Below are 15,947 nucleotides of genomic sequence, written 5' to 3'. Positions count from 1 at the left end.
TTTTACTCATCGCGGCGCTCCGGTCCCCGTTTCCGGCCGCTTCCTGGTGTCAGTCCGCTCGGATCCCGCCTCCTTTACTGAGTGGCTGAGCGGCCCTGAGACGTAGCATCTCGGGCGGCGTCAGACACCAGGAAGTGGCTGGGAACCGGGGACCGGAGCGCCGCGATGAGTAACCCGCCGCTGGAACCTGGGAGGTTAGTGAACGTCTTTTATTTCAGCCACCTCCTCCCCGGTCCCCCCCAAGAAAGTGCCCCCACGCTGGATAACCCCTTTAAGCTTAATTAAAAGGTCAACCAACTCTGTTTCCTGTTAGAATTTAGGGTGAAATTGAGTGGCGGCATGTAGTCATTACACTTGTTGATGTGTGTCTATTATAGTTCTACAATGATATTGAACAGTGGTATAAGAGGGAAATCCCCTGGATTAATTTTGTAAACCACTATTTTAATAAACTTATTAAACAATTTTTTTTTAATTAAGTGATATTTTAAAAACTGAAAATGTGGCATTATGTTACTAATTCTCATTTTATATGTATTTGTTATGTAGGATTTTTTTTTAAATAGCTTTATGTAGCATGAATTTATTTGATGATTATACACTGCTCAAAAAATAATGGGTAGATAGAAGACTCTGTAGCACTGACAGTTGCCAAAAAAGTTTTCACTGTATTTTTACCATTGAGGTGTTGAAATTATACCTGGCCTTGTCCTTGAACGCTGTCAATAAACTTTTGTACACTTTATTAAGAGTGCTACAGACCACCTGTTGTGCACCCCTATCTCTTCCTACAAAAACAAAAAAAAATAAAGGGAACACTTAAACAACTCCAAGGAAATCATACATCTGTAGACTACTATCCACTTAGGAAGCAACACTGATTGACAATCAATTTCACATGCTGTTGTGCAAATAGAATAGACAACAGGAAATTATTGGCAATTAGCAAGACACACTCAATAAGGGTATGTGCACGCTGCTTAAGGGTCAGTTCACACGTACAGACTCGCAGCGTAAATCTCGTTGCGAGTCTGTCAGGTCCCGGCAGTTCACTTTCACTACATACTTGCAGCTGTGTAAACAACCGCTGCGTGTATGTAAAAAAACAAAACAAAAAAAAAAACATTTTTGCATTAATAATTAGCCCAACAATAGTGTTTTTCATCTTTCCAATATCAAACCTAGGTTACCTACATTATACTGACTACTATACAAGATGCTAGGAAAGCTGAGTGACCTCCATTATACTACTATACAAGATGCCAGAGTAAGCTGGGTGCTGATGCCAGCCCTGACTATATGGCCCTGTCTCATTGTCTGACAGCAGCCCCCCCAGACTGCCCCCACCCTGACATCACCTGCTCCTTAAATTGCAGCACATGCCCCCCCCCAGCTCTCCTGTGGCTTCCCACAACCCTCCCTGACTGACCCCTTCCCCACAGGAGCTCACCTGCATCCCCACTGAGCTCACCCATGGCGCTGCGGCACTCCTCTGAATAACCCCCTAACCCCTAGCCTCAACTCTGCTACCTCACTAACTCAACTCTGCTATCTCACTACCTCAATTCTGCTACTTCACTTCCTCAGCTCTGCTACCTCAATTGTGCTACTTTACTATCTCAACTCTGTTACCTCAGTTATCCATTGAAAGGAATTAAATATTTTACCCTCTTTTTTTCTGTCATTCTTAGAGCCAAATTATCTTCACTAAGTTGCTCCATGTATGGAGTTTACTCTTCTGGATGGTAATTCTAGTAATTAACCCGAACATCCCCTATTCACTTTAATGGGGTTCAAGTTCGAATCGAACCTCAAACTCGAACTTGAAAATTTTACTGTTCGCTCATAACTAGTGGAGGCCGCACACAATACTAAGCCTCATTTTGACTTGTTTTAAGGACATTACATCAAAGTTGGGTCAGCCTGTAGTGTGTTTTTCCACTTAAATTTTGAGTGTGACTCCAAATACAGGTCTCCATTTGTTAATTAATTTGATTTCCATTGATGATTTTTGTGTGAATTTGTTGTCAGCACATTCAACTTTGTACAAAGTATTCAATGAGAATATTTCATTCATTCTGATCTAGGATGTGTTATTTGAGTGTTTCCTTTATTTTTTTGAACAGTGTATATATAGATTTTTGTATACATTATACTGGAATCCCCTTCTGACCACCTGGTTGGGTGGGGCAGTTATTTAGAATAATGTGTATTTGCATTTTGCATGGCTAATCTGTAGACATGTTTTGTAAGATCACGAAACGTGTTATTTTAATGCCACATGTTTTTAAACTAGTGAACAATAAAGCGCCTTTCAGCAAGACATCTTGTGATTTCCGACTGGTGAAACAGTACTCTGTATCAAGGATCCTGCTTTCCAAGGTGGGGAAAAAAATGCCATTCATGCAGCTGCTGCTGTCTAAAATATTCTTCAGCTGTTACACCTCGCCAATCTGTGTGTGCCACTGCTGAGTGCCATCCACTGCTGTGTGACTTCAACAACAAGCCTGTCAGCCCTTGGTATATTGTTATACTCGCTCAGCTGGGTGTGAACTCCTGACATCTTGTTAGTCAATGCTCTGCATGTGACCAATGTATAATACCAAATGCTAGTTTGGTGAACATTCTTTTCCTTGTCTTTCAGGCCCTAGGCAGCACACCATCATGGAACCATCTAGTATTTTTCACTGTAAACAAGGGTGCTTGAGGATACTGTCAGAAAATTCAATGGTTCAGATCCATCATTAGAAAATACTTTTGAAAAGATTGCTCATCTCTAGTCAAAGGTTTTGATCAGTGTTTAGACCTCAACCAATTAGGAGTTCGGAGACGTCATTGCTCAGCACATTTTCTCAGCTCTGTGTCACATGACCTGAATGGCGGCATAATGTAAGTTTGTTGAGTTGTCCAACTCACACAGACACAGAGTGAAGAGAGGAATGTGCACAGCAGCTAGGGCTGTCTGAACAGTATTATGGGCCACCGGGCAGAGTGGTGAACTGGGCAATCCCCCCACTGACCAAACCACCTAACCTTGCGACCCCTCCCCCTTCCCAGCCACATTGAAAGCCACCTACTCCTTCCCCTGGATGGCCCCTAGCCGCTACAATCACTTACAATATAAAAAAAAAATGCACATTATTGATAAGATAAACTTTTATTTATTTTTGTTTCTTTCAACAAACTGAGAACTCTGGTTTAAATAAAGACTTTAGTATAGTTACAGGTGTAGTAAATTGTCTTCAGGATGTTATTTTCCATATACATGAACGAAAGCCAATTCAAACGATTATGATGCTGTAATTGTGCGGTGCAAGGGTCTTTTGGCCTCTCTTCACAGGGATTTGTGAAGCACAGGGCAACCTCTAGAAAGTGCGGCCGGGTGGGGTGGGGGGCAAAGCTCCCTGCGGTGTGGTCTGTGCCCCGGTTCTTACAAGACAGAATGACATTGACAACCAGAGGAGAAAATTGTTTGTCAGTGTTTTACAGTAAGTTCCAGGGCTGGACTGGGACCAAAAAGCTGCCCTGGCACAAAAATCCTTTTATATGGGGACTTGCTGCTGCTCTGTACATTTCCTGTCTCTGACAGAGATGTCAGCAGAGAGCACAGTGTCACACAGGAAAGAATCCACCAATTCCTGCAGGACATACAGCAGCTGATAAGCAAACAGAAGTAATTTTCAAATCAATACAATTTTTCAAAACCAGTTGATTTGAAAGAAAAAAAAATGCTGGTGTACCCCGAACAAAGCCACTGTGCCATGTGAATCCCCCCTCAACCCTCTTCTCCTCCTGGAGCAATGCAATGACGTCGGGAAGAGGGGCCCCCTATGAGTCATGGGTCCCCAGGCAGCTGCTTACCCTCCTCCTGTCTCGTTTTCTCTTCAATCAAAACGTTTTACATGTCTCTGTGTTATGTCAAAGGTAGAAACATGGCAAAAAAAAAAAAAAATAGAAAACCTCTGATTGTTTATGCCCTAGATTTTTATACATGATCCCACATCCCAAGTATGTGAAGAAAATTATATTTTACTACCTTTATTATAGGCAAAAAATGGAATTCCTGTTTTAGAGTTTTTCAGCAGTTTTCAGCAGTTTTGAAGCTTTTTATTCATTCACCTCCAGTCCCCTCTCTTCCCTCTTCACGTGATCAAAAGCCGAATTTTACGTTCAGTATTGAAGCTCCCACTGACGTCAATGGAAGCTTTAGGGCTAAGTTGAAACACTGTCCACACCCCCTTCCCCACGTTAGAGCCACAGCACAATGCTTCATGTGGGCATTTCTTTTTGTACGTGTGAATTTACCCTTAAAGCAATACTGTCTGGTAGAGATTTTTACCAAGTAAGGTGATTACAGCCATAAAAGGAGATATGTATACAGTATAATGACAGGTTGTGGGCAGTGGACCTGTCAAAGGGTAAAATACCATAAACAACCCTTAATAGAGGGATAACTAGATCTTTCAGTCTGACCTAACAGAAAAGCTACTGTATAATTGTAACAGACAGCGAGTGTGGACCCGCTGTTCTACCGCACTGGTTTGGCTTTGGCTCACACCAGGGAGCGGAGTCCAAGTGCCCTCTAGGTCTTCACCCATTATGCCATTCCATTATGGAGAAGCTGGAATTGTGTAGTTAGAGGACACCCCATTGCTCCTAAAGTGTGGTCCCAGTGTGACCAGTAGCTGGTTCCCAAGAACCAGACAGTCAGTTTGAGGCACCAAGGAATAGGCCGAGTAATTGTAAGGCTGACCTGGTCGTCAGCAGGAAAGTCATCATAGTACCAGAGATGAAGTGGCATACAGAGATACAAAAGAAGTCAGCATCAGACACTAGTGATGAGCGAATAGTAAAATATTCGATTATTCGATATTCGTACGAATATCTCCCGAATATTTGCATATTTGATCGAATATTCAATCCCATTAAAGTCAATGGGAACAAGTATTCGATTATTGAAAAACATCTATTCGACCACTTGGAGGTAAAAAACGGAAGCTGGGGGATTTGAACGCTTATCGAATATTTGTTGAATATACGGCGAATTATTCGATAATATTCTAAAGTTCGAATACCTTACTATTCGATCGAATATCTATTCGATCGAACAGTATTCGCTCATCACTATCAGGCACTCCTGTTTCACAAGTAGACAAAAATAGTGGGGGACCTAGCCGCACTCTTAAATTCAAAGTACAAAGTGTACAGTGTACAGTGTAGCCAGGAGGTCATGGATAAGTAAAGCTCTATGCTTCAGCAGATATAACCGCCTTTATCATACTTGATAGAGGCAGTTATATCTGGTGAACCCTTTCATCTGGAAATGGTGAAATAAATAGACCTTTACTTATCCATGAGCCCCTGGCTACACTGTGACTTTCTCTACTAGGGATGAAGCAGAAAACGTAGTCATACAGGCGAAGGATCAAGACACGTTTAATGTAATGGCTGTTGTGTATATATACTTGTAAGGTCTCTTTAAGAAACCTGGCCTCATCTTGGACTTGGAACAATACTACATGAAATTGCAGTGCCGTGCTGTATAAATTCTACTATCAATAACTTTAGCAGGTTTCATTTTCCAACAGAAAAATCTCTCAGATCATACTAGAGGAAAAGTAGACAATCATTTTGCCAGCTATTTCCCTTGACAAAATGGGAAATTTTCTCACAGGCATCCTGTGCAGTCTATGATAGGAGTGGGCTGCAAACTGACAGTGCCTCAGCAGCAAGGAGAGCTCATAGAAAAAAATTGTGAGATGAGCACAACCTTTCCAATCCCCTACATGAAGCTGATAATTAATAAATGAACCACCCTGGGATGCCTCTAAAGCTTTCTCCGATGACATATCTGTCGTGAGCTCGGCAAAGCATTAAATGGCCATTTTCTGACAGAATGACTTCACTGCCTTGGAGCCTTATGACTTTGTGTGTAATAATTTTTTCTCTGTTTTATTTTTTATTTTACTTTATTTTTTATTTTTTTTTGCCTTCTCTTTCCCTGGTTGATAGCTCTAGTTCATTTCAGCCTGTTTAATTGGGCCCCGGATGAATTTAGTCGACAGGGCCATTCATCATGTGGCAGCCGCTGGCGGACAAGCCCAAAGGGAGCATGGCTGACAGCACCACAAGCTTAGGATGCTGCCTGGCTGTGGAAGTTCACATATTTGGGCATTAGTGCAGCTATTAGTATAACAAGCTTCGTTTATCCTTGTCACTACCACTTCAGCATCTCATGTAATCATCTGAAATGTAGATTACTGCTAGACAAATGGGACTGAGCATGAGAATCCTGGAGGAAAAAAATGTGACAAGGATTGCTTGTTAAAAGATGTTTTTTTTCTCTCCCGCTATTTTCCATCGTTTGCAACATGAATGCTTTGATTAACCTCATATTCACATTATTTTCACTGAAATGTTTTAGATTCTACTCAGTCAACAACCTGAGATACAGAATCTGGACCAACAGATTACAGATATTGCAAATATTAGATAGACAAGTCCTATGCGATTTCTAATGGAAGGTATGCTCAGTCGATGTGATTTCTTAATGCTATACAAATTATTTATTACTATTACTCTACTGATACAGAAAATATGACCATCCAAATAATGGTATCAAAATATCATTTCTTGGCTATGTTCTGCAGCACTATTCTTAGGCTGCATTCACATTATGTATGTCAGCATCTTGGCAAAAAGTGCCAAATGTAATCTAAGCTCTGGGAACAAGCAGGTAGCAAAATGTGGTGGGATGAGGAGTGGTGGTGCTGGGATTCATGGCCACTGGGTCAGAAACTGTGTAAGTTCTCTATTACTTTATGTGATTAATATATTTATCTGAGGTAGGCAGTTCTGATATTGGGCTGATGACATATACAATAGATTAGATCACTGCCACAATTTTGCTGCATCACTGCCATATTAACCTTTTCACTGTCAGTTTATTTGCTGCTATACAGGTTTACATTGTAGGGAATTGGTTTTGATTTTTTTTTTCAATTAAATGATGAGAAAAAAAAAAAATATATATTTTTTTTTCTTCTCATCATTGTCTTAAGAAAAACTGAACTAATTTAGCCCTGATTGGGAATTCATTGAACTTTAAAAAATTTAACTTTAAAAAATTATACAATAATGAGAAAAAAGAAATAACTATATTTAATTTCCATCAAGGGAAGCGAACCAAACAAAACAAATTGTTGCCGGTCTCTAGACAAGTGATTTACCCCTAGACCACAGCTTCAACACAGGCTATATGATTCAACCATATCTGATTGCAGAACAGTCTTCTGTTTGCAGATACTGACAACATGAGTAAGCAGGAGGCTGCGCAGCATTGAATATTCATGAAGAAGAAGGAGTGGTGAGGCGTGCTAGAGACACAACTCTTTGAGGGAGATTTATCAAAGGGTGTAAAATTTAGACTGGTGCAAACTGCCCACAGCAGCCAAACACAGCTCAGCTTTCCTTTCAGCCCTGCCTAAAGCTGAGATGTGATTGGTTGCTGTGGGCAGTTGGCACCAGTCTAAATTTTACACACTTTGATAAATCTCCCCCTTTGACTCTATATTACAGTAGGAGATGCAAGGATGTACATAATGCACTCCACAGACAAATTACTAAAAGGTAACATGCTCACTAGGGGACTGCCAGCTACAGCACACTGTCAGCACCTTTTAGGTTTGGTATTAGGTGGTATATTGTATAAATTAAGGTATGGCTAGCACCATATATCAGAGAACCCACTTAGTAGCGATATGTAGCAGAAAGCCACCAAGTTGTTATTCCCTACAAAAAGTTTAAATTATCTTCAGTTTTACACCACCAAGTCCCTACACACATGACACCACTGTCAGCAGCTTTTTAAAGTCACGGAAGTGATGTGCATGTGGGGCACAAAAGGCTGCACTACTGTACTGACACAGCCAAGTCAATACAGTAGAACAAAGGTTTAACTTTTTCAGAGGTCCCAGTGTAGTGTCCCAGTACAGGTGTGCCACTAAGTCCTCTATTCCACCTGTCGAAAGGTAACTCTGTAAGGTGTCACATCTGGGATGATTGGTGCCTTTTACACTTGGTGTCTCACTCTCCCCTATTTAACTGAAGGAAGCTTAAAGCGTAACTATAGTTTAGATGAAACTTGAGATAAAAAGCCCACATGTTACCCTTTAAAAAGAGCCATAAACTGTGTTTATAGCTTGTGCGCTCGCTGAGATATCACTAGTTGTTTGGCTCAGAGGAATAAATGAATTTTTATCCTGGCTGACAGAAAGTGGGCGTGGTCTCCCCTCTCCTCCCATCCTAATCTCCTCCCCCGCCCTCCGCACTAGTTTATTTCTGAATTGTGTTAGAAACCCCATAAGGGTAGCTTCACACACACACATATCACAGCGGATCCGCAGCAGATTAGATCTAAATAACTGAACACAGCATGAAATCTGCAGCAAATCTGCTGTGGATCCAGTGTGTTTGAATGCACCCTAAAGCACATCATTTTAAAACTTTACCCCTCAAAGAATTCAAAACAAGCCATAGGACCTTTATTAACCCTTTTAGGTGGTCAACTGAAATAAAAGCAAGTGGAGGATATAAACTTTTCGGGGGAGATTTATCAAACACAGTGTAAAGTGAAATTGTCTCAGTTGCCCCTAGCAACCAATCAGATTCCACCTTTCATTCCTCACAGACTCTTTGGAAAATGAAAGGTGGAATCTGATTGGTTGCTAGGGGCCACTGAGACAGTTTTACTTTACACCATGTTGAATAAATCTCCCCCTTCAACTTTTTTTTTGTGTGCAAATTTTTTGAGAATGAGGAGGGCAGGGGGGATGGAGAGGGGTGGCGAGGTGGAGAAGAAAAGGTCAGGGGGGTGTAAGAGGTGATGAGGGGGCAAGGTGGAGGGAGGGGGGAGTGAGCATAATAAGAGGGATGATGAGAGTGAGAGGGATCGTGAGAGTGGATAATGAGAGTGGATGATGACAATCAGATGGGATGACAGTGAGATGAGATGATGAGAGTGAGATGGGATGATGAGAGTGAGATGGGATGATGAGAGTGAGAGTGGATGATGAGAGTGAGAGTGGATGATGAGAGTGAGATGGGATGATGAGAGTGAGATGGGATGATGAGAGTGAGATGGGATGAGAGTGAGATGGGATGAGATGATGAGAGTGGATGATGAGAGTGAGATGGGATGATGAGAGTGAGAGGGGATGATGAGAGTGAGAGTGGATGATGAGAGTGAGATGGGATGATTAGAGTGAGAGTGGATGATGAGAGTGAGATGGGATGATGACAGTGAGATGAGATGATGAGAGTGAGATGGGATGATGAGAGTGAGATGGGATGATGAGAGTGGATGATGACAGTGAGATGGGATGATGAGAGTGAGAGGGGATGATGAGAGTGAGAGTGGATGATTAGAGTGAGATGGGATGATTAGAGTGAGAGTGGATGATGAGAGTGAGATGGGATGATGACAATGAGATGAGATGATGAGAGTGAGATGGGATGAGAGTGAGATGGGATGAGATGATGAGAGTGGATGATGAGAGTGAGATGGGATGATGAGAGTGGATGATGACAATCAGATGAGATGACAGTGAGAGTGGATGATGAGAGTGAGATGAGATGATGAGAGTGAGATGGGATGATTAGAGTGAGAGTGGATGATGACAGTGAGATGAGATGATGAGATTGAGATGGGATGATGAGTGTGGATGATGAGAGTGAGATGGGATGATGAGAGTGAGATGGGATGATGAGAGTGAGTGTGGATGATGAGAGTGAGAGTGGATGATGACAGTGAGAGTGGATGATGACAGTCCGAGGGGGGATGACAGTGACAGAGGATGATGAGAAGGAGGAGGGAGCCGGGCTCACTGGGGCGCGGCAGCAGGGCAGAAAGTGTCATTGCTCTGACCCAGGTATATGGCAGCAGCCCTGTGGGCTCGGGCTCACCTCTGGCAGGGCTCCAGGACCTGTCGCGGGGCATCAGAGCGGCACTTGCATAGTTGGCAACAGTCCCGAGTATGACACGGTAAGCCCCACCCCATCGCGGCAAGCCTGGCGCCCACTGCTGGGCTAACTGCAGGGCGGGGCTTCCCACGATGGGGGCGGGGCTTACCACGTCATACTCGGGACAGTTGCCAACTATGCACTGGGTGTCATGAGAGGGAGGGGGGGAGCAGCAGCAGAGGCGGCATTGCAGAGGGCCCAGTAACATGGCGGCCGGCGCCGGAGGGGTGCCCGGAGCACAGCTGGCTCAGGCACACCCCTGCCGGACAACGTTCGTCATGAATCAGCAGTGAAGACTGAAGGGAGGGGCAGCCATGAAGACAGCAGCCACAGTGCCAGCGCTGCAGGGAAGGGATGAAGTGAGGGGGCGGGACTTGATCTGAGAATCCGTACAAAGCTGCTGCTGAGGCAGAGGACGGATTCTCAGGAATGTGGGGCAGTTTTGAACAAGTAGCTCAGAGCCAAACACAGCTCTGAGGGAACATTCATCTGCATGTATTTCCAAAACGATTCACTTTTCGTTATTACAATAAATTGCAAAAATTATTATCATGACCTAGGCTAACTAAAAACAATTTTTTTTTTTTTTTTAGAGTTGTGCTTTAAGGGTTAACTTGTGTGTTTGTCTGGTTATGTCTTATCGAATCACTGGTGTCAAACACACCATCCACCTATTACATACCTTCCTTCTCTCCTTTCCAGCACTTTCCCCACCAATTGGAGGTTAGAAATGGTCACCTTTATAAAAGCTTCAAGTACTTATTCTAACCATGAGTATGAGTTATTCTTCTTCTACAGCAAGTTATTCTACACACTATCCTTGCAGAGTACTGTACTACAAAGGCAGCCCCTAAACCTATTCAAGTCAAGCAAGACTTCTTCCATCGACTTCCTACTATCAGCTACTACCTCGAATGCTACCAACACCTGTACCTGCACCTGCTAAAGGTATTCTGTATTGTACTGAAGATCCTAAGTATACACTGTTTAAGTGCTGGTCTCTGTGCTCATTTCTTTCTGCTGTACCTGCACCCACACATTTGTGCTACTTTTTAGCAAGCCCAGTTAGCAGTGTGTCTGGGGGTGGGTATACCCACTCCTTGCCACTGTGACAAGTACCTGAGTAAAACACCAAAAGCCCACCTGCTGTTACCACCTAGCCACAGCAACAGCATCATGATAATTGTCCGCACACTAAGTTAAAAAAAAAAAAGATGTCAGTTATTATTGCTATTTAACTGACCACAATGGAATGCATTGAAGTCAATGGAATGACAGCTGCCCAGTGCACACAGTGTATTAAATAACAAACATTGTTTTCATGGACGTCAAAATAATGGTCATGACAATTATTCATAAACACCTTTTGCAAACAATTGATGTTATTTTTTAGTTGTTCACACAGTTTTTCTTTTTTCACCGTCCTTTCACTATCTTATTAATATTAAATACCACCATATTAAATTAAATTAAAGACACACCCAAAAGGCACTCAGTCCGCCTGAACTAAAATAATGTTCCAGCGGCTGTAATTGTACTGATGGTTATCCGAAATGTGAAATGAGCGGCGTAATTTTAAACTCAAAATGATGGACGTCATTTTAGAAAAGAAAGACTAGAACGAAAAAATGTCACATGCGCATAGCTATAAAGTGTTTTCGGCTACATATTTTTGATGCTGCATGATTTTGGCTTTACTCCTGCTTGATTTTGGACCTTCAACTAAAAAATAAGCAGCTGAAAGCATTGCCTACCCTTAGGGTACATTCCTCCCCTGTTTGTAATGCTCCATTTTACCACCTGTTCCCACTGCTCAACTTTTACGTATGCCAACAGGCAACAGGTGTCAGGTGTGGCACAGAGCACAATCAACCACTGCAACACTTTTTTTTTTTTTTTTAAATCAACTATGCCTGCACAGGCATATAAACTATATCTTAACTTTTACAGACAACAGGTGTTTAACTGTTTTCAATGTGGCACAGAGGGCAATCAACTACTGCAACACTTTATTTTATTTAATCAAGTATGCCAACACAGGTATATGCACTATATCTCAACTTTTATGTATGCCAACAGGCGTTCTACTGCTTTCAGTGTGGTGCAGAACGCAATCAACTACTGAAACACTTACTAGGACAAAATAGCCAGACACAAGTCTGTGCAAAATAATTATAAGCTGCGTGACTTACTGTCTGTTTCACTATCAGATATGCTGCTAGACAGTCTCTGCACTCTTAATGGGGGAAGCAGCTATATGCTGTCTGTGTTGTGTAGTAGCCCTAATAAGGGCTTTTATCTTCTCTCCTGCCTACAATTTTTTTAAATCCTTGCTGTCCTTACTCCAAAATCTATCCACTAAACTACCTGCAACAGGTACACTAAAGGAAGAAGTAGATGAACTGTCTGTGAGAATAGGCTGATGTGCTGGTAGCTGGTTAATTTGCTGATTATCCGCAGATAAATGCTGGGCTGTGTATAGTTGTAGCCCTAAAAAAGGTTGTTTGTTCTTATACTTTTAGGTTGGATGCTTGATTGAAAAGGAGTATATCGAAGAGTGTAGTATTTGATCGAAAAGCTACTTGATCATCTCTTATAGTAATTCTAACAATATCTTTGTCTTTTAGATCAGTTGTGGCGATTTTATGCAATTATGTAAAATTAAAATATTTAAATTAGGTAGTTTACTGTCCTGGGTAATTCTCCTGCCCCTCAGTGCACCCTACCTCTTGCTCACCAGCCTTCTCAGCACCTTCCAGCTATGCATTTGCATTACTTAGTAATGCAGTGGTTTGCTCTTCTGGAATGGAAAGGTGTGCTGAGGGGTTGGGGAATGGCCCAGAACACTAAACGACCTCGTTTACATATTTTTATTTTACATTATTGCACATAAATGGCACAATCAATCTGAAAGACAAAGGTAGAATCAAAATCGGGATTAAGGGCACTACAAAAGTGATTCAGTGCTGATTCAGCACTGTGTCTGACTGCTGGGTGACCTGTGCAGCAACTGATAGCTGCAGAGTCCTGTCCCTTCTCCTGCTGGACACAGATGAGTGACATCAGTGCTCTGCAGAAGAGTAATATGGAGGTGAAGTGAATCACGTCTAGATTCCTGCATCTAAAAGCCCCTGGGAACCTACCCAGAATGGGAACTGAAGGACCTGCAGTGATGTCAAAATTGTGTGATTGCTCAAATGTGTGAAGTGTGCACTACAGATACTGTAGATAGGGACAATCTATATTTAAATATGTGTGTGCGTCTGTCTGTACCTGTATATACTGTATGTAGAAGAGCTGTTTGTGTATAGTGATGTAGCAGTGGTGTGTGTAAGTATATTGGCACAGCACTGTGTGTGTGCCTGTGCGTATGTTTTTGTAGCACTGCTGTATTTGTGTTTTGATGTAGCAGAACTGGGCGTGTATTGTGCCTCCAGCAGAGCTGTGTATGTTGGGTATAATGTACTGTCATGGAGAGTGTTAAAGTGGCCCTGTCATTTCAATTGACTATGAATTTAAGTAGCATGAAATATATTTCTTTCATGTTTTTCGTTGTCTAAACCATGGGTGAGTCTTGTAGTCAGGTGCGTCTTATAAAGTGAAAAATATTGTATATGCACATTGTCAGGAACCGGACAGCAGGACAATACAAGACAGTGAGCCCTAAGCTTAGCCCCACCCACTGTCCTCTACCTATTTGCCACAATCCGCCCTAAGATGGCGGCGAGCAACTGGGCGGCGGTCCCTGCACTGGCTAGGTGGGACACAAAGACAAGACAGACAGACAAAACACAATAAAGAATAGTCCACAGTCCGGGTCACAACAATCGGGCAAAACGGTACAGAATCACAATCCAAAAGCAAGGTCAATAAACAGGCAATATGGTCAGGGGCAGGCAGCTAGCAGGAATGGTCAGAAACACAGGCAAAGGGGTCAGAATAAACAGAGCAAGAGAAACAGAACCAGGCAGAGACAAGCTCAATATCCGGCAGTGAGAGGCAGGCTGGCAGACGCTATATAGGAGACCAGAGGTCCAGTCCAGGAGCTGATTGGACCAGACCCCTGATCTCCTCAGAACACCTGGGGCAAGAGCAACCTGACTGGCAGAGAGAACAGTCTATCAGACTAGCTAACCAGCATCAGAGTTAACTCTGGAGTGGCCAGGAGTATCTCAGGCAAAGCGGGTGTGGCTGAACAAACACAGAAGAAAATAGAGCAGTGTTCAGACAAGGTTCAGGACACTGCACAAACATACAAAAACACTGAATATCAGCGCCATCTCAGGCGCGCAGCACGAGCCAAGGGGCGCACGGAGTTCGGCACAGGCACATTCATGACACACATACTGTGCAACAGCCTGTCTAAAGTATAGCTACTAAACAGATAGAATTAGAAAATTCCCCATTGTGTTTAATGTGTCCACCATATGCACTGAAAGTAAAGACATTAAAGGGAACCAATCACTGCAAATTTGCCCTCGCAGCTAGTGTCCACTGTATAGGAAATTGCAGTAGACTATACTTACCTTCACAGTTTAGATTAAACTATACCAATACATTCCTACTTGAGAGATGAGAAAATATATATTTTTTTGTCATTTGTTGGGTCTACATAACCTTGTGGTCCAGTTTAGTGTAGAAATTAGGAGTATTTCCGGCACATTGGACCAATTTAGAAAGGAGTCTGCACCACAAACACAGTTAGGCTGGGTTCACACTACGTATATTTCAGTCAGTATTGTTGTCCTCATATTGCAACCAAAACCAGGAGTGGATTAAAAACACAGAAAGGATCTGTTCACACAATGTTGAAATTGAGTGGATGGCCGCCATTTAATGGCAAATATTTGCTGTTATTTTAAAAGCTGTTATATAGAAATAATGGCAGTTATTTACTGTTATATGGCGGCCATCCACTCAATTTCAACATTGTGTGAACAGATTCTTTCTGTGTTTTTAATCCACTCCTGGTTTTGGTTGCAATATGAGGACCACAATACTGACTGAAATATACGTAGTGTGAACCCAGCCTTAAGGGGTATGGCACAATGTGACGGATAAGATCCACAGAGCTACGTGCGGTGCTACCGTAAGAGCAAGAAGGTCAATGTGGATAATGAAGAAAAAGACGGAGCACTCACCACTTAGTAGCTTCTTTTATTTCATGGACGGTGTGTAGCTAGGAAGGGAGGACAGATGGTGCGGGGGGCACGCACTCTCCAGGACAGCTGTTTCCTGTCTGATTAGAAGCTTCTTCTGTCGGAAAACACATGACCTCCAAGGGGGAGTGTTTAAATAACCAATGTGAAGTCGTTGCGCTCATTAAGCCCTAACGGGCCAGTTGCTCCCAGTTTTGAAACCCAAAAGACTGCTTGTATTAACAGCAGTCTATGTCTGTCACTGCCATGCGGCGGGACATTAACCCTTTCCAAACCATTAAAGCGCATACATGCGGTATTCCCTTGATAGACCGTGCGTATATGCTTAATGAGCCAGGGAACCCACTTGCCTGTTCTTACAGAGTACATATGCTTTTTTCCTCCTAGACGTAATAAGTGGGGGATTTGTGACCTGTATTTTTAGATCTGGATCTTCCTTCAATAATACCCCATTTCTTTTGATTGCTCTGGAAATGACTTCCTTGAGGGGTGAGTTTTGAAATGAAAATGTGTATCGTTTGCTACTGGAACACTGGAATTTTTAGGGGGGGTCATAGAGTAACTGTTTCTTGTCTTTATTCTGAATCCTCATACTGTCTGCTGTTATAACGTGTTCCGGATATCCCCTTTCATGTAAGCGTCCCTCTAGTTCTGCCATTTAAACCCTGCACATCTTCTCAGAGGAATTAATCCTTTTAGGACGTACCATTTGGCCATATAGAATGGAGTTTCGAACTTGTCGGGGGTGCGAGCTGTTATAATGCAAAA

This window comes from Dendropsophus ebraccatus, chromosome 3 (assembly GCF_027789765.1).
Source record: "Dendropsophus ebraccatus isolate aDenEbr1 chromosome 3, aDenEbr1.pat, whole genome shotgun sequence".
NCBI lineage: Eukaryota > Metazoa > Chordata > Amphibia > Anura > Hylidae > Dendropsophus > Dendropsophus ebraccatus.
The sequence above is the reverse complement of the archived record's forward strand: the minus strand, read 5'-3'. Positions refer to the sequence as shown.